The sequence below is a fragment of the Dipodomys merriami genome, unplaced genomic scaffold (assembly GCF_024711535.1).
Source record: "Dipodomys merriami isolate MVZ:Mamm:240054 unplaced genomic scaffold, mDipMer1.0.p SCAF_41, whole genome shotgun sequence".
Lineage (NCBI taxonomy): Eukaryota > Metazoa > Chordata > Mammalia > Rodentia > Heteromyidae > Dipodomys > Dipodomys merriami.
The window spans coordinates 8995518-9014287 of NW_027205715.1; the positions used below are offsets into that span (position 1 = coordinate 8995518).

The following is an 18770-nucleotide window of genomic DNA, read 5'->3' on the forward strand; positions in this document are numbered from 1 at the left end:
CTCCATATTGTTTCCTAAAGCTAGATACAAGAAATAAACTAATAGGGTTGGGAATATGGTTTAGTGGTGGAGGGCTTGCCTAGCAGGCATAAAGCCTTGGGTTCGATTCCTAAGTACCACATAAACAGAAAAAGCTGGAAGTGGCACTGTGGCTCAAGTGGTAGAGTGTTAGCCTTGAGCAAAAGAATCCCAGGGACAGTGCCCAGGCCCTCAGTTCAAGCCCTTGGCCTGGAAAAGAATGAGCAGGAGGTGGAGGAAAAGGAGGAGAAGGGGAAGGAAGAAGAGGAGGAGGAGGAGGAGGAGTAGGAGGAGGAGGAGGAGGAGGAGGACGAGGACGAGGAGGACGAGGAGGAGGAGGAGGCAGAGGAGGAGGACTAAATAAGATAAATGGCCTATATATATTTTGACTCAAGACTAATTTCGCCATTGGTATAGATCTATACTGTCATCCTCAGGGAACTAGAAATGAGTTTCTTTCCCTTCTAGGGAAGCCACCAAAGCTGGAATCCAACTGTAGGTTCTTACTCATGAGCTGCATTCCTCAAGCCAAGCCCATATGTTCTCTAGATATTGCTTGACAAATTGTTAAAACAAATAATAATCCAAATCAGGAGGGCGTGAAATGTCCAAGCACTTTACCTGACATATCAATTCTCTCTAGGTCTTTGTTTAGACAGGTGGCTCCACTTCAAAGAAGGTTCACTGAATAAACATCTAGATTCAAAGTCTTACAAAAAAATCATAATTTGTTTTTCCAAAAGTATGTCTCTGCATATCATTACATACCATCCTGCATCTGAATAATACAAAATGAGTTTTTCAATGTTTCACCCCTTCTGATTGCAATAACCCTTGTAACAAACGTTCTCAGAAAAAATCAAAGAATAGTAAAATAACTAATTATACATGAATTACTCTCATGACTTATCCTATTCTCCTAAAGCATGCTGTGTTTAAAAAAATAATAAAGGCTTTGTAACTGTTAGTTATCTGCACTTCATGTAACTTTTGATTCAAGTAACAAATAGCATTTCAGCTCTATGTGTTCATTATGCTGCTAAATTGCAAAGGAAAGAAGCCAATTCTAATGAATTGTAACCATAGTTTCTTCTGGGTATTACATATTAGAAGTGGGTAGCACTTTAAATTATGGTACACAAAACAGCATATAATTAATTCTGAATAAAAGATTATGTATTCCTGCTAAATACGAGTTATTTTAAAATCTCTTAATGAAGAGCTAAGCATATGCTGTAGAAATGTTTAGCATATGGCATTACAGCCAACATTTTGCATTTATTATTATATTTATTTTCAATAATAATATATTATTTTAAATGGAACATACAAAAAATCCCCATAATCACTAACATTCTAGATGTGGAAAATATATGCAAATTACAAGAAACTTTTTGGCTCTCTGTAAGTTGTCACTAAATAACTTTTTGATGACATGGTGCGATTGCAATTTGCAACAGAATGAGAAAAAACGGGAAAGACTGTTACTTTTAAATCACAGAACATATGCACAATGAATGTTAAAATTCAGATATGGAGATAAACATTGCTATTCTGAAAAACGGACATGTTCTAAGTGCTCACTGAACAGCAAAGCTGAAACCCGGCCCTCAAGTTCTACCTGTTAGATACTGAGATTCGAGGTCCCTTTATGACAATCACATATTTGCGCTTTTGAAAGACCATATCCTGAAAGCATTACACCCCTGCAATGACCACATTGTAGTTTCCAGCTGAGAATGAACCAGGTTTCTTATTCTATTTTGAATGGCCATTACCATAACAATCCACAAAACAAGGTATCTTGGACCAACCATTTTTAAGCATTATTTACATTCAGTTGTGTCTTTATAATGCCTACTGACCTGTAAAGCTAGGTGAACACAGGCCAATCACTTCTCACCTATAAGCCTCAGCTGACTAAGCTAAGGTGCTTGTCATTTCTATTTGTCCACCATCTTTGCCTCCAGTCATTTCTGGGTACCAAAAAAAGCACACAATGAAAGCAGGTTTTCTAAATTCACATATGCTTTCTAATCTGGCTTCGTGTTTAAATTTGTAGTGAAGAATGCGGACAGTAAAAATGACTAGCAGTGTTACAAAAGCTTCCCAAAAGCTGTTTTATATTAGAAACAAAATGTAAAGTTTGTTTTTAAATTCAAGGTTCAGTTTCCGTTCTACTGGTCTGATGACTAATTCATCAGAAATACCCAGCAAACTGGAAGGATGCACTTTTCCATTTTATTCCAAATGTGACACATTTGGAGTCATTTTAAATGGATTTTCTAGTGTGTAGCAATGAGTAACTTAATTTTTAAAAAAATTAAAATTAAATGTAAAAATTAATCCTATGCTCTCTGATGCTAGTCTGTCATTTTTTGTTTGTTTGTTTGTTTTTGTTTGCCATTCTCTGTTGTGTGTATAAAAATGTGGGAAGTTGAAATTGGATAATTCAAAAACTTAGTTTGTACCACTTACAATGTTAATCTAAGCATCTCTTCCTCTGTGTCCCTTATTATAATAACTAGATGGTGGTCCATCGTAACAATGTAACATAATTTATATAACTAATCATTTTTCCATTTTTGACAGTATTGGAGTTTGAACTCAGGACCTTGTACTTCTAGGCAGGGGCTCTAACACTGAGCCATGTCTCCAATCCTTTATACAGTGGTTATTTGAGGAGCAGGGTCTGGTTTCTTGCGAATACAAGTGCCTGAGTAGTGAGCTACTTATTTTAAGCGTCCCACCCTGACTGGGATTACAGAATCCATCACCACACCCAGCTTTCAATGGAGAAGGGGCATTATGAACTCTTCTGGCCAGGTTAGCCTCAAACCATGATCCTCCCAATCTCAGCCCTCCGAGTAGCCATGATTATCAGCATAATCCAGCGATCAGTTGATCCCTTTTCTTTTGATATCTACATTTTCTTTTTCTTCCCACACCCTCTCCTTTTTGCCAAATGGACATTTGGTGTGCCTTGTTTATAAGGCATTCCCAACTATTCAGAATACCAAAAAGTTGAGAGATGTTTGTTACAAAATCTCAATCACAACAATATTACTTCAGAATGGCATTGAAGGCTTTTTTCTCACCTCAACACTTGATGTCTTCTGTGAATTCTTTGGATCATGTCACAGCAGACCAGTGGTCCTCAGGAACCTCCGGCCATTGCAAAATACAATGTGTTTCTGCTCCATCCCCACCAGATCTTTTTAAGGGAAGATTCTAGATCACTGAGCACACTAGCTTCACTTCCCTGTTTAAGCTCTACTACATAATAGGTGCCCAATGAAGGCTCTTCTAGTTGATGAGTGAGCCTTAAAAATTACTTCTTAAATCACAGGTTTCTTGACCAATTCCTACACAGATTTATTAGCCATGACACTATTACTGGGACATGGAAGTTTTTCCTCTTGAGACTTGGTTCTCAGGGGAGAAATCTCCTAAGTCTTCCTCAGAGGAAAAAGTAATATAAAGGACTTGCAGTTTAATATATTAATACAGTGTAATGTACCTTAAATTACTTGCAATACTTACAAATGCGCCAAAATTCACTTACTTGGGAGTGGAGGGGAGGAGAGCAAAGAGCAGTAACACCTCTGGATGCTGTGTGTGCTCATCTCTTATTTGTGGAACACAAAGACTCTTAAGAATATGATGACACATTCTGGCACACACACATAATGTGGCTACCAAGGGAGAGAAATGCCACATCTGGGGTTGACAGAGGAGATGGGGGACAGAGGGGCCTAGAACTCAAGGCTGTCAATGGCTCTGAGCCCAATACAACTTGAACAGTGTGTGCCTCTCAGACATTCGAGCAACTCTGACACACTACATTATACTCCTCTGCTGTTGTATTTAATGGTATCCAGTCTCCGGGAGGAGGACATGAAGCAGTGTCTTATGGGAACATGGTGAGGAAGATGGAAGGAGCCAACGCTGCAAAAGACCTCTGAAATCTCAAGAAAGAGTCATTTAAGACTACAGTTATTGAACTGTGGATTCTGTATGAATTAATCAACCTTAGAGAGGCATTTATCTATGCAGCTATATTTTTTAATATCTAACTATGTATGCATGTTGTGTGTATTATACTTTTCATCTATTCTTGTATCATCATGAAAGGTAGTCATCTCTTTGGAGGTCTCACTGAGAGAAATTACGCACAAATGCTAAGAAATGGAATATTTCTGGGGCAAAAACACACTTTTCCTTTGTGGTAGTTTCATACCTAGCGGCATTTCTGCCATCAACGTTGGTTATTAGGAAAGAAAGCTCTGTGCCACAAAAATTGTGCTTCGAGCACTTCTTTTTACTCCAGCTTATCCACCTCACTTTTACCTTCCTTGCCCTCATCCTAACTTCTTTAAAACTTCCATTTGTTGAGCTCTCAAATAATCATTGCTGGTATTTATAAAAGCTGCTTCAACTCTCTTAAGAACAGGAAAGGCCATAAATAGACAAGAAGATAGACTTTGATGCTTGAGCTCTTCACCCGGCCCAACTGCTGGGAATCCAATAACCTTTCTCCAGGAGGCCTGCAGAGTTTGAGTTAAACCCTAACAAACAGCAACTCTTTATTAAGGCAGAAGTAGTCCTAAAACCCATCCAAGGGGTACACATTTAAAATAAAGGTAGACTTAGAGCCAATCAATTGTGCTTTCAGTTATTCAGCATTCAACCAATAAGGCCTTTTTATGATTCCAAATTGGGCATTACAGGTCCCATCAGAACAACTTGCATTTCCCACTAGAATTGTACCATCTTTCAGACTACCAGCACTTGAAAGGCGGAGTGCCTTGCACTCAGCACTTTGGCTATACACCATAGATATGTTGGGTGAACAGATACATACTATAGAAATTGCTGCATGTGTATGTGTTTTCACACCCCTACACACAGATTAAACACATATGTATCCGTGTTGCCATATTGCTCTAGCATCTTGGGAAAGCCTGACAGGAAACTATGAAGCAATGTACTAAAATCTTTAGCTCAGGGAAGTACTCAGTATCTTCACATGGCTTGTACAGAGCAGAGTCACATCTTGACCTAGCTCTCTTCCATTTGCCATGGCCTTATGATGCGCTTACAGACAGATTCATAAACAACACAGATATCCTCAAATAGGAAGAATAAGTTGAAGCTCCGTAGCTAAGGATGGGAACTACCGTAAGTCGGAGAGAAAGAGCATGCTTCATATTATGTGAAACTCTTCATGGCTGCTAACCTGATTCTAACATCTGTAACAACTTCTTCGATAACTGGAAACATCATCAAGAGTGGCCTGGCCAGTTTCATGTGATAACTTTATACATGATTGCTCCAATTTCTTTCTTTCTATCTGTCTATGCACGAGTCTAGGTATTTTTGTAAATGAAGTAACATCTACATCCGTCTAAGGAAGGAAGATTATTCCAGGTGTTCTGGGTAGGTCTGATGAAATCTCACCTTTGGACATTTCAGCTCACACCTCTGAGCACTCCTCTGCCCTTCCTGCCTACCAGTCCACATGGACATCAGACATCTCTAATTTACGTATGCACGTGTATTCTGCAATGTGGACTGTGGAGAAGTGAGGAGGTTATGAGAGTTATGGTCTCTGGACTGAGTGTAGTGCCCTTATAGACCTGGGGAAACTCATTCTCCCTTCCACCACGCAAGGATATAAGGAGAAGATGCTGTCTTTGAAGAAGAGGCTCTCGCTGGATACCAAGTCTTCTAGTATTTTGATCTTTTACTTTCCAACCTCAAGAACTATGAGCATGCTGGATGCTCACACCTGTAATCCTAGCTATTTAGGTGGCTGAGATTTGAGGATTGAGGTTCAAAGCCAGTCAACACAGGAAAGTCTGTAAGACTCTTATCTTCAATTAGCCACCAGAAAACTGGAAGTGGAGCTGTGGCTCAAAGCATTAGAACACTAGCCTTGAACAAAAGATCTCAGGGACAGCGTCCAGTCTAAGTCCCAAGACCACCACCACCAACAACAACAAGAAAAGAACTGTGAGCACTAATTTTCTCTTATTCACAAACTATCCAGCCTAAAGAGTTTTGTTATAGCAGCCCAAATGTACTAAAACATACCATAATTGCTTAAGCTATTTTAATGAGTGTTTTTTAATATACATATAGTCTAATGGAACTCATTTGCCTCATAGAACTCTGACTGGCATGGTAGTTGCGTATCCATATTTGTGAACAGAAGTTTCTAACTAGAGAAAATACAAGAGCCTTTCCATTTCTCCTGAGAAAATCCAGGAAAACATTTTAACTCCAATGAATGACAGCTGTTTCCTTACCTGTATCCAAAGGTCAAATTTCAACTGGTTCAATAACTAGAATGCCATGCTTCCACATTGCAATTTTCTGACAAGTTCTTGGCAAACGTAATTCACAATGGACTATTATTGTGTTTCAATAAAGGCATTATTGCAGAAGATCAGGTGGATGATATCTTTGTAAAGCCTCCTCTAGTTATTACCTTTATCTGCTTGTTCACACACACACACACACACACACACACACACACACACACACACACACATTCACACACACTCACATACAAAGACAATTTTCAGCTATTAGAAAAATGTATTTGTGAGTGTTCAAAGTATTATTATATGCTGAAGGGATGAGCAGAGGCAGGATAATAAATTTGTTGTAAAGAATAAGGGTTTGGACTTCCTGAAACATGTGTTTTTCCCTATGTGGTATTGGGGAAGTTGGACTATCTTAATCAGCATATCAATCTCAGTTTCTTCAAACATATAGTGATGATATGAGTTACAGTAAAAATGTCTGGATAATATTTGTCATGCCCCCTCCACCCGCCCCCACCCCTTCCTGCCAATAATGACTTCTTCTGACACATGGTCAATCCTTGGGGCAAGGCTTATCAAGTTCAGTGCCATTGACATCAGCCCAGATGTATTACACATTTAGCTGCATCCCTGGTCTCCATCCACCAAATGCCAGTAGCCTTCCCTCCCTGGTTGTGAAAACAACTAATGTTTCCCCCTGAGGGGAAAAAATAGCCTCTAATATTCTCCAATTCATGAGCTGGGTGGAGGTAGATATTCATGTTCCAGAGAACAGGGAATTACAAAAATGTCTTCTCATTCACTCCATTCATTCAGTCATGCACTTGCTCATTCATACTTTCATCCATCTCTTAAAAGAGACACTGCGGGCTGGGAAGGTGGCTCAGTGGTAGAGTGCTTGCTTTGCATGCATGAGGCCTGGGTTCAGCACCACAGAAGCAGAAAAGGGCAGAAGTGGTACTGTGGCTCAAGTGGTAGAGCGCTAGCCTTGAGCTGAAGAGCTGAGGGATAGCACCCAGCCCCAGAGTTCAAGCCCCACAACCAACAAACAAACAAACAAACAAACAAAAAAAGGAGGCACGGAAAACTGTGAACTAGAATGCCAATAAGGTGTCACAGAATCCGCACTGGAGATAAATTCTGTTGTAAGATGCCAGATTACTTTTGTCATGGAGAGTAAACAATATTAAATGAAGGTAGACTAAAAATCAGAGGAATCCTAGGAAAGTAGAATATAAATTAATTTGTCCCTTTAGCCAGCCACCTGAAGAGGTCCTCACCTGTCTGAGGATTAATGTGCTACATTTTATTTGTTTTATCCTAACCCCAAAATCAACCATGAATATAAACACATGGCTAAAATTGAGACATCCGTGTATTCATAGGACATAACAAATACCTTATACATGGGGACTCTTTTTCAAAAAGAAGGAAGGAAGGAAGGAAAGAAAGAAAGAAGGAAGGAAGGAAGGAAGGAGGAAGGTTGTCTTGCTTTGGTAATTTTAAAGCACAAGAGGTATGTTCAGAAACTTTCAGTGGTCATTACATCATTGATTGGTGAACTAGAGAAGATCTTTCAGCAGTAACACCTGACAAGAAATGTAGATAGATCCGCGTGTGATATAGAGAAAGAAAATGAGAGTTCACAGCACTCTTAAGTTTCAGTCCTTTTAGCATAATCTTACCTGATCATATGAACATATGCTAAGCAAAATGAACCCCCAAGAAAGGGACACAAAAGGTTTTTTAGTCACTATTGTTTTTAATGTACTATGTGATTTCTTCTGTGCCTTTTATATGTTCTTCCTAGTGGTATAATCCCTGTTGTCATGCTATTTGATTCCCATACCCTGTATCTCGTATATACATTTTTTCTAATTTAGAAAGGGCTAGGGAAATAACAAAATGCTGAAACAAGGATACAGATTGACCCATTGTAACAATGAGTCTTACAACACACTATGTTGAAAATGAACTTTCCAATTTTGGTAGTGGGGGGGAGATTGTGGGGTGGGGAGGAGTGGGGAGGTAAGGAGGAAAGGATAGTAGGGGGAAACAAAGAAGGTAACAATGCTCAACAGGAAATGTACTCATTACCTTACTCATGTAACTGTAAGCCCTCTGTACAGCATCTTGTTTTTGGGGGGGGGGGGAGAGTCCGGTAATGGGGCCTGAACTCTGGGCCTGGGTGCTGTCCCTCAGCTCTTCAGCTCAAGGCTAACACTCTACCACTTGAGCCACAGCATCACTTCTGGCTTTTTTTCTTTTTGCTAATGTGATGCTGAGGAATCGAACCCAGGGCCTCAGGCATGCAAGGCAAGCGCTCTACCACTGAGCCACCTTCCCAGCCCCCCCCCCCGCCCTGTACAGCATCTTTATAATTTAAAAAAAAAGAAAAAAAAAGTTTCAGACCTATAGCTCATCTTTCCAAAAGCTGAAACACTTTGGAGCTGTTTGACATAAGGCCAAAACTTCCTTCTTTTCCTTAAGCTCCTTTGGCTGCAATTATGTTCCTGTACCCAGTACAACCTAAACATGGAAGTAACAGGAACGATTTCTCCTGCCAAGTCTTTACCCACTCAAGTGCAGGACAGTAAATGTCACAGTTGAAGGTCAAAGGCAAGAAGAAGAGTTTAGAGATTAAGGATGAACCTAGGATATAAAAAAATGGGTCTTGGACAAAAATAACTAGAATTAGAAAGGTCCTATGAAGAAAATATCAGAGATAAGAATAACTGATCATGAACAGGAAGTGAGTTCTGAAAGAGAAGTTTCCGAGCTCATTTGCTCTGTGTGGATACCTGGGTGGATGATGTCATTATCATTGGAATCTAGACTACAGTAAATGATCCTATTTTCCTATTTAAAGGTAGTTTATGATGCCATGAACTTTATGAATCACTCCTGGCCATGTGGGTAATATGGAGGAAAATACTAAGGATGACAGTGCCAAGAATCTCTAGTGATTACAGGAACAACTCCACATGAAGAAAGCATCAATCCTCTGGTTTGGAGGGGTGCTGCCCAAACATTTATTAGGTAAAAGCTGTATACCCACCCAGGGTGGCAGTATTGGCAGGTGATATATATGTGAACAAAAAAAAACAGGCTTGGTGGGAAGTTCATAGGATATTGGGGGGAGGGGGCATGTCTTCAGGATGGCTTGTGAGGCCTGGCCTGAGCTCCCTTCCTGGGCTTCATTATGGCAGATGTAAACCTTCATAATGGTACTTCCAACACGATGTGCTCTCCTTGCCAGAGGCCCAAAGCCTGGGGCCACCATAATCTTGAACATCCAAAATCATGAGGGAAACAAACAAAAAAAACACAAAAAAAAATACAAAGGAAAAAACACCTCTCTTTATTCACAAGCAGCTTTCATTATAGTAATGCAAAGCTGACTGACTGAGAAAAAAGCTTCTCTTCCAGAGAGAGAGAGAGAGAGAGAGAGAGAGAGAGAGAGAGAGAGAGAAAGAGAGAGAGAGAGAGAGAGAGAGAGAGAGAGAGGAAGAAGAAGAAGAAGAAGAAGAAGAAGAAGAAGAAGAAGAAGAAGAAGAAGAAGAAGAAGAAGAAGAAGAAGAAGAAGAAGAAGAAGAAGAAGAAGAAGAAGAAGAAGCACTAAGAAATGGTGATGTGGAGGGAGTGCAAAGGTAGCCAGGGCATCTCCCTCCCACCGGAGCAGCGTTTATCGACGATAGATCTATGATGGATGAATGATTCCTATGTTTAATGCCCTTTGAGAAAACAATTTCATCCCTTCCCCTTATAGCTAACACCTCTTATCAAGGGAGCAGTTCAGATTTAATCTAAATTTCTCATCCTGAGACTCACATTTAGTTGCTTTTTTTTATATATTGTCAGAGGTGAAAATCTGATAACTTTCTTCCTCGAAGCAATCCCTCAAATATGTGTGGTTATATTCTTCCAGGCATCACCGCAAAGCTGTTATTCATTACTCAGAGGAGCTATGTTCACATAATTTCTTTTCCATTCTAGCCATTTATTTACGCAAATTTGTTTTCCACCTCTACCAGCCTCTCAGGACCTCAGGAGATATGGGGATGCTCTAATTCATCATTCCAAAGATGGACCTTCCTGTCCAGGAAAGTACCTAATAACTATTAGGAGAGAGAAACATACCCAAGCAGGTGACTGATCCAAGAGGCCCAGGTTCTTCTCTAGGCAGATCACTGATATGGTCTGGGACATCAGCTATCCTTCTCTTCTCCTGTGGAGTTTTGAGATTTTCACCCAAGTGAAAACCTCCCCCATCTATCATCATTCATAAAATAATGTTAGCCCTGATACTCATTGTATCCTCCTTCCCTCCCTCTATTTATCCATTACTTCTCATTTTTCTTCTTTTTGCTCTGTTTCCTTCTGTCTTCTCCATTTCTAGCTCATCACTTAGTCGTTAAGGGTTAACAATGGTTTAGTGTCATCACTGAAGTCTTCCTCATTGTAGGGGACAGAGTTCTTCTGAACAGAGATGGTAAGTTATCACCTCCCAAGTCAAGATCATTTCTGGAAACAATTGATTGTCTCAGTTCACTGGTCATCCTAAGACTAAAAATTGTCTTCTTCTCTTGTTTGTTTTTGTATTATCTGCAACCAAACATAAGTTGTATTGTCTAAACAAAAGACCATAGAAATAGCACTAGATCTGTATTGTTCCTACTTATAGCCACAGCCTAGATTATTATCAGTGCATATGAGTTTTGCTAAGAGAAACGATGGATGAATGAATGGGTGAGGGAGTAGGTGGATGATGGATAGATGGATGGATGAGTGGGTGGGTGGGCAGATGAATGGATGGATGGAATGAACTGATGATACATTTTTACTCTGATTGCTTTGCTTTCTTTCAAGGACACATTTCACTCATAGCTGTGTAATGTACTTGTGTCTTCCTAACAGCAGCATCATTCACAGCTTGAATGATAAACTTGAAAGTGAGGACCCTTTGATATAATCAGTCATTACAGGCTCTCATTTTCAAAATATGTCTGAATGCTGCAGCTTTCCCAGAGGAAAACGTCTGATCCTGAAATCCAAGAACATTCATTCTAAATTAAGGAAACTCTAAAGCATCAAACTTTTTATCCATCTTGAAAATTCACCCCTGTGTTATTCAGGTATCTATGTAGCTATTGACTTTAAAAAATATCCTATTCAACTCATCCCATAGTGTCAATAGAGGAATGGAGATGAGAGTAGATTTCTTGCCACTTCTTTATACTCTTTAACTCTTTAACTTCTTGATACTCACACTCCCCGACATGTTTCTTTACCTTCTTTTTACAAAGGCTGTGAGGGAGATTATTATATAAAAGGACCCCCAATCAATCATGCCCTAGAGATCTTTATATACTGACTTTGGATTTGGTCACATGACTAACTTTACCCAGAGACAAGTATAATGCAACAAAACCACAGAGTGCTTGCTCATTTAGCACTATCCTTTTCAAGTATATGCTTTTAAGCCAGTCACTGGTAGCTCAAGCCTGTAATCCTAGCTACTCAGGAGGCTGAGATCTGAGGATCACCATTCAAAGTCAGCCTGGATAGGAAAGTCTGTGAGGCTCTTATCTCCAATTAAGCACCAGAAAACCAGAAATAGAGCTGTGGCTTGAAGTGGTAGAGGGCTAGCCTTGAACTCAGAGACAACACCCAGACCCTGCATTCAAGCCTCATGAGTGACAAAAAAAATGTTTTCTCAGTACCCAACTATCCTGCTACAGATCAACTAGAGGCCAACAAGAGGCCAGGTGGATGAGAACCTGGGTTGCCAGATAAGTTCCAGTGAAGCTCCCTGCTGTCAGCCAGAAATTACCTTCCACCAAAAAAAACAATTTGAAAGTGGCTTCTCCAGTCCCATTCAACCTGCCTTAAGCTCAACGAGGAGCAGAAGTGAAGAATCTCCGTCGGACTGTGCCTCTTATTGAATGATCCTAAACAAATAAATAGCAATTGCTCATGTACCCAAACACCACTGTATTCTACCTCAGTATTCATAATTCATGTGTCCCATTGGAACTCTCTGACCTTCACAGAAACCTGATTTCCTGGATGAACTAGACAGGAGAAGCAGCATAACCTGATTGAGTTACTAAGCCTTCCTCATTTCAAAGGACTTTGTATGAAATGTGACAGAACAGGAATGTATCAGACAAGTAGGAGAAAATGTCCTAATCCTACTCATGTCAGGTGTTAACAGGATTGTTATGTTAATGTTATTACTGCTGTTTCATCATTGTCCTTGTCACCAACCTCCTTTTCGCTGTTAGGGGATTACAGTAGTTTATAAGTATGCCTGGACAGGAAGACAAAATGTGTTAACTCTGCATCTAAGTAAATGCTGCAGTGCTCAGTATGCTACATCATCTGAGATGTTTCTGAGTTTTGTATCTCCTTGTGTGAAAGACAGAGATGGAAATACAAGGTCATTCTGATTCTGACAATGAGATCAGATATGACAATATTCTGAGCTGAGTATCTCCCACATCAATAGTGATTTTTAAGAAATTCCTTGGATAAACTTTCCCTTAAAAAGCTGAAACTGGCACCGTTTATAGTGTCCAGTCACAATCTATACATAGTTCTTTTTTTTGTCTTCTGGTCCTGGGGTTTGAACTCCAGGCCTGGGCTCTGTTCTTGAACTTTTGTGATAAAGACTAGTGTTCTACTCCTCGAGCCACAGTTCTACCTCAGACTTTTTGTGCTTAATTGAGTCTCATGGAGTTTTCTACCTGGGCTGGCTTCAAACTCTGATCCTCAGATCTCAGCCCCCTGAGTAGTTGGGATTACAGGCATGAGTCACCAGCTCCATTACACATACTTCTTGTGCAATCAAAATGCATCTGATCCCAAATGACATAAGTGTAAAACACACTCCATATTTGAAAAATGAAGAATAGAAGAAACATATAATATCATGTTAATTTTATATTGGTCATAAATGAATAGTTTTTGTTATAATATGTTGTGTGATGTAATATATGAGCTTAAATGAAATATAGTACTAAGTACTTTATTTGTTACACTTTACATTTACCAGGAAAGTGGGAATTACATAGGTGATTTTGATTTATGCTTTGCATCATAATATACTGAACAACACTGATTCCACAGATTTATCCTGAAATTTCAATTAGAAACATAAAAGCTCAGGAACAAAGGATATGGTAGAGCAAATTGAGTTCTTAATATCCTCAGAGTTATGAACCCATAATTTATGCTGAGAAAGAAGATATTATTTACATCAATTTCATTCTAGAGTAAAGCCTGGAAGGTTTGCAAGCAATGAAAAAAATCTCTCATCCTAAAATCCAGGTAAGAGTGTGGTGCAGAAGAAGGAAATTGCTCTGCAAAACTCAGCAAATGGCATGGGAAGAAACAAATATATTGATGTCACTGAACTTGGGTGCAAATCCCAAAGGGTCACTCAGTAGTTGAATTATCTAGAGAGGGAGAAAGAGAAAGGGAGAGAGAGAGGGAGGAAGAGAGGGAGAGAAACATTATATCTAGCATTCCTCTCTACAGAAAAGAAATATTTTTTTAAAAAATGCCTCTGCTACCATTTGTTAAGTACTGAATCTGAAATGGCCTTGAAAGGTTTTGTGTTGATAGTTTGATATCTAATAGAGCAAGGTTTAGTAGTGAGGCTTTGGGGAAGCGAGTGAGTGGACCTCTATAAAGCCAGTGATACTGGAAAGTGATAAAGATGTAAGAGGCATGAGTTGGAGGGAGTGAATCCTCAGGGATTCTTATCTTCTCTGTGTGTGTGTTTCTTTGTTGTTGTTGTTGTTGTTGTTGTTGTTTTAATTGTGAAAATACCATATAGAGGGGCTATTGTCCACTGCCCTTCTCATTCTCATTTGCTCTGAGTGCTTCCCAAGTGATCAATTCTGCTCCCTTGTCATCATTTCCTGCCACAGCATAGCCCAGAAACTATAGAAACAAGGGACCATTGAAACCATCAGCCAAAAGAAACCATCTCTCCTTGAAGTGAACTTTCTCAGATATCCAGTCGCAATGACATGGCCTAGCATGCGTCCTCACTATGCATCCAGCCTTTGGTAGGTGCTGCTGTCTCTCAAGTGGAACCAACGCATGTCCTGTACACATGGCCGCACACCAAAGGCCGTTACTGGCATCTCCACGCTTTTTACGCAGTACTTCATCTAAGCCCACCAAGCACATGGGCTTTTGACCACTGCCCTCCCACTATGCTTGTAGAAGTCATGATCCTAAAGCCAAGATTGTCAAGGAACTGTGAGTCTTTTTGTTATTGTTGTTGTACTCATAGGGAACTGATTTTAAATCACTTTAAATCGCATCCACGAGTCCAAAAGAAAGAATGAAAAAAAAAATGACCCACAGAGATATGAAGTAATCCAACATCGCTTTGTAAACAACAATAGTTTAGTAAGTGCTCCGGGTCTTGTAAGGTTTAAGAGTAAGTTTCTGCAGAAAATGCAATCAAAAGTTAACTTACAGAAATGTGAGGCCTGAAGAATTCTGGCATTAGAGATAGCTAATAGCTTGAAAGCCATTTCTTGAGACGTGTGTCTGAAAGGTTCCTAGTTCTGTTGCCCCAAAACAACTTTGGATTTCTAGGTCTACCTTGACAGTCACAGCATCTAGTCATGATATCTTTTTATTTGGGGGGAGGGGGGTCCAGTCGTGGGGCCTAAACTCTGGGCCTGGGTGCTGTCCCTCAGCTCTTCAGCTCAAGGCTAGCGTGCTACCACTTGAGCCACAGCGCCACTTCCTGCCTTTTTTTCTGCTTGTGTGGTGCTGAGGAATCGAAGCCAAGGCCTCAGGCATGCAAGGCAAGTGCTCTACCACTGAGCCACTTTCCCAGCCCATGATATCTTCATTGAGGTTACAGCACAGATTTCATAAAGCTGAAATGTGTTATACAGGTTGGAAATTGTGTGTGTGTGTGTGCGTGCGTGCATGCGTGAGTGCGTGTGTGTGTGTGTGTGTGTGTGTGTGTGTGTGTGTGTGTGTGTGTGTGTGTGTGTGTGTGTGTGTGTGTGTGTGAGGAGCCTATTAGGGCACTGGGAAATAGGCAGAGGCAGAAGCCAATCTGGTGGGGAGAAACAAGAAAACACCCCCAGTTGGGATCAGACTACAGTCAGCAGTGGTCCCTAGGAATATCCTAGGGGGACTTGTGGAGTCCTGCAGGCTAGCAGACCTCAAAGTGCACACTGGACAACACAAAGACATGCCACAGCACAACAGTCACCGATCCCTAACCCCGCAGTCTGGCACTTTTGCAGCAGATGTGATTATGTCCAACCAACTCATTTCTTGTTCAGTTTGGAAAATTAAAGTTGGATTAGCACAATCTCTCACAGGCGAGAATGGGTGGATGGTATCCACAAAGGCACCTTTGCAGGAAACCCAGCTGAGCCTTAAAGGAGGTACAAAAACACAGGTGACGTCATCGGTTCCAACATGGCTCAGCTTGGCACCCGAATCCATCTGCCCTGCATCAGAAAGCATGCCTGGCAGTGCCACCGAGTACAATCAATGCCATTTACCCAGAAGGAACATCGTCTTCAGTTAAAGAAAAAAAAGTCCACGTGTTAATCAAATCATTTCCCATGGAAAAATGGAAAAGCAGGGGAAACAATACTAGAGATGCTATCAACATTTTCAACATTAAGCAAAGAGGCAACTCTTGAAGAGTGATGCCATTTCCATGAATTTAATCAGTTCACATTCGTACTCACGTAAATGAGTTATAGGACAATGTTTAGAAGCGTCCTTGACAAAACTGAAAACCTCTGAGTTTCCAAGAGCCTACCACCCATTTTGGCTTCGATTGTCCCAAAGAGTTGGCCAAGAAGGAGAACAATAAATGTAGGCTGCAGAGCAACGAAGCCTTCTCCTTAGATGCTCCCTTCCAGAGTTCTCTGCAGAGGAAATTTTACCTCCTAATCCTTTTACTCTACCAAATAAGAAAGTTAAGTATGGACAAAGCGGCTTCCTTATGAGATGGTTAAAAATGAAGTGATCTATAAACAGATGGGAACCAATAGAAGACAGACCAAAAAATTCCCCCAAGAATAGAATATTATAACAGGGAAAGAAAAAGAAAAGAAAGGCAAAGCAGAAACACTTTGGTGACTTTTGTCTCTTCAAAAACACTTCTTTGTTGATGTTTACGATTGCATTTGTCCTAGCTTGAAGTGCCTCTTCATTTCCTCCAAAATAAAATCCAGCTTCAATTCTTTAGCTGCTTGGGTGTTTTTTTTTCTTTCAGCATAGATTTCCACTAGATTATTATTCTGTAAAACTTGGACCCTAAAGTTATTCATCACAACCCCTGATATGAGACCCTTGCTCCCATCTTTTCAATTCACCCAACAGACCCAGGGTACAGCATCTCAGAAAGTAGCTAGCTCCTATGAGGGGCAAACCCTGAAGGCATAACTCTACGCTCAGCTTCTATAAGCATGCAGTGAATCCTGGGTGAAGAATCCATGATGCCATGCAACACTCTTGCTCTTCATTTATGTTAGAGCTGGACAGGAGCCAAAACTTCATGAGGAGGGGGAAAAAATGAATCTGGGAAATACAACTTCTTTTTGGCCTAACACGTTTTCTTCAATATTTAAGTTGCATGAATATATCACAGAAAACATAACACTCTGTGTCATCTTTAAATCATCCTGGGAAAGTGAGAAGAGAGCCAAGAATCTATCCATCTCAATATACTTTCCAAGTCATAGGAAAAGTTTGCTGGGTCTTCAATGCGCATCCTGAAATTCAAATCTTTTGACATTGCCAACTGTGTGATCTCGGGTTCTTATTTATGGGATTGGGAGGATGAATTGAGAAAACCTATAGAAATCCCAGGCTCCATCTTGGGCACTCAGTAAGACACTTCACAGAATGCAGGGTCAATCTGTACTAAGTCTCGTGAACACTTGCAAACATCTTAAATCCCAACACAGAGACATGAAAAATGCAGGATCTTTGCCTGTCCACGGACTAACAGCACAACACCGGTAAAAGTTGTCTATCCTTAAGCTTGGTTTCTATCTTTTATAAATGGAGATTATTACAACTTCTACCTCATTGAGCTTGCCCGGAAGATGGATTGAGATGATTCATGGAAAGTGCTGAGCGCAGACTGCGCATATAGTGTTTGTTCAGAATACCTCAGCTTTCAGAGTCCAATACCCTGATCCTGGCTTTATCATCATTATCATGATCTTTTTCCCCGTTTGTTTTCTTAAAGGTTTTGCCTCTTCCAAACAGTTTCTCTTAGTGCTGGGCCACAATGCACTAAAAGCACTGAGTCCAGCAGGGCTCCTGTTCCACACCCTGAAAAGGCTTGCAAGGAACTAGCCCTGAAGGATATTCAAGGAAAAGGCTCCACAAAGGTTGCTAAGATTGCACCCTGCTATGGTTCTGTGGACATCTGTGCTACTTGGGTAGACAAATCTGTGCATTCACATCCCGCCTAACTCCCTTCCCTCCATGCTGGATTGCACGGGTCAGAAAGCACCATGCACCATGCCAAGTGATTTGTAGACAAAGGCTTGAGAGCCAAATTCTTTCTGAGCTGGACACGACCCAAAAGGCCACTTTACAGATGAGGAAACTGAGGGTAATTGGCTTGCCCAAGGCCACACAGCTATTTATCACCAAAGCCTTTCCATGTGTCACTGGTCTGCCCAAGGGAGGGAGAGAACCCACAGAGCAGACTATTAGGAAAAATTGGTCAGCAATTGGCAGCAAACTCGCTGACAGGTGATCTTTCTCCATTCGCAAGGAACAGGATAGAAGCTCTGCACCCATGAAGAAAGGGACAAAGGGCATGTCTCTCTGTAAGTGAAAATCAGTTGCCCTTGTGGCTCCCGATGCGGGGCACAATGGGAGTCGGGGTGATGAGGAAAGGGCAGCTGAAATGATTCCTTATAATTTGGTCCATCCCTCACCCCAAAGATGCAGCATCTCAGGCAGTATTAGGATCTGACTAGTCCTCCCAAATGCTGAGATTTGCTAAAGCTGAAGATAATCTGCAAAGGGTGCAGTAGGAGCCATAATGAATTAAACACAAGAATCACCAGTGCATTACTTGTCCGGCTCTAAGTGCTAAAGAGCAATTTTTTATTCTAAGATAATAGTACTATTAGTGACACTTCATTCATATACTGCCTTTATAGGTTCCCAAAAGTAATCATGAAAATGAGGATTATATCTTCTACCACAACTGAGCTCACACCAGAGAGTAGAGTCAGGCAATTCAAGACAGAATCTCTCATTCCTATTGGGATATTTTGGAGGCAAAGCATGAATGAATGAGAATTGTTTGTAGACATGGAACCTCAGTGTTCAACGTGGCTTTGGAGTTCAAATGTAGTTCTGTTACTATTGTCAATGAAATATATTGCTTAA

The 18770-nt window shown here is 40.6% G+C and overlaps 1 protein-coding gene across 4 annotated transcripts in view; it reads right to left on the reverse strand.

Annotated features, from left to right (window-relative positions):
• Cdh11 (cadherin 11) overlaps nucleotides 1-18770 on the reverse strand; it is a 145316-nt gene that overhangs the window by 112416 nt on the left and 14130 nt on the right. The window contains exon 1 of one of the 4 annotated variants that reach the window (XM_069992452.1): nucleotides 6330-6349. The exons of the other annotated variants lie outside the window; for them this stretch is intronic. The gene's annotated coding sequence lies outside the window, so the exon portion shown is untranslated. Of the gene's footprint in view, nucleotides 1-6329; nucleotides 6350-18770 lie in introns of those variants that run through there. 4 annotated transcript variants of the gene reach the window in all.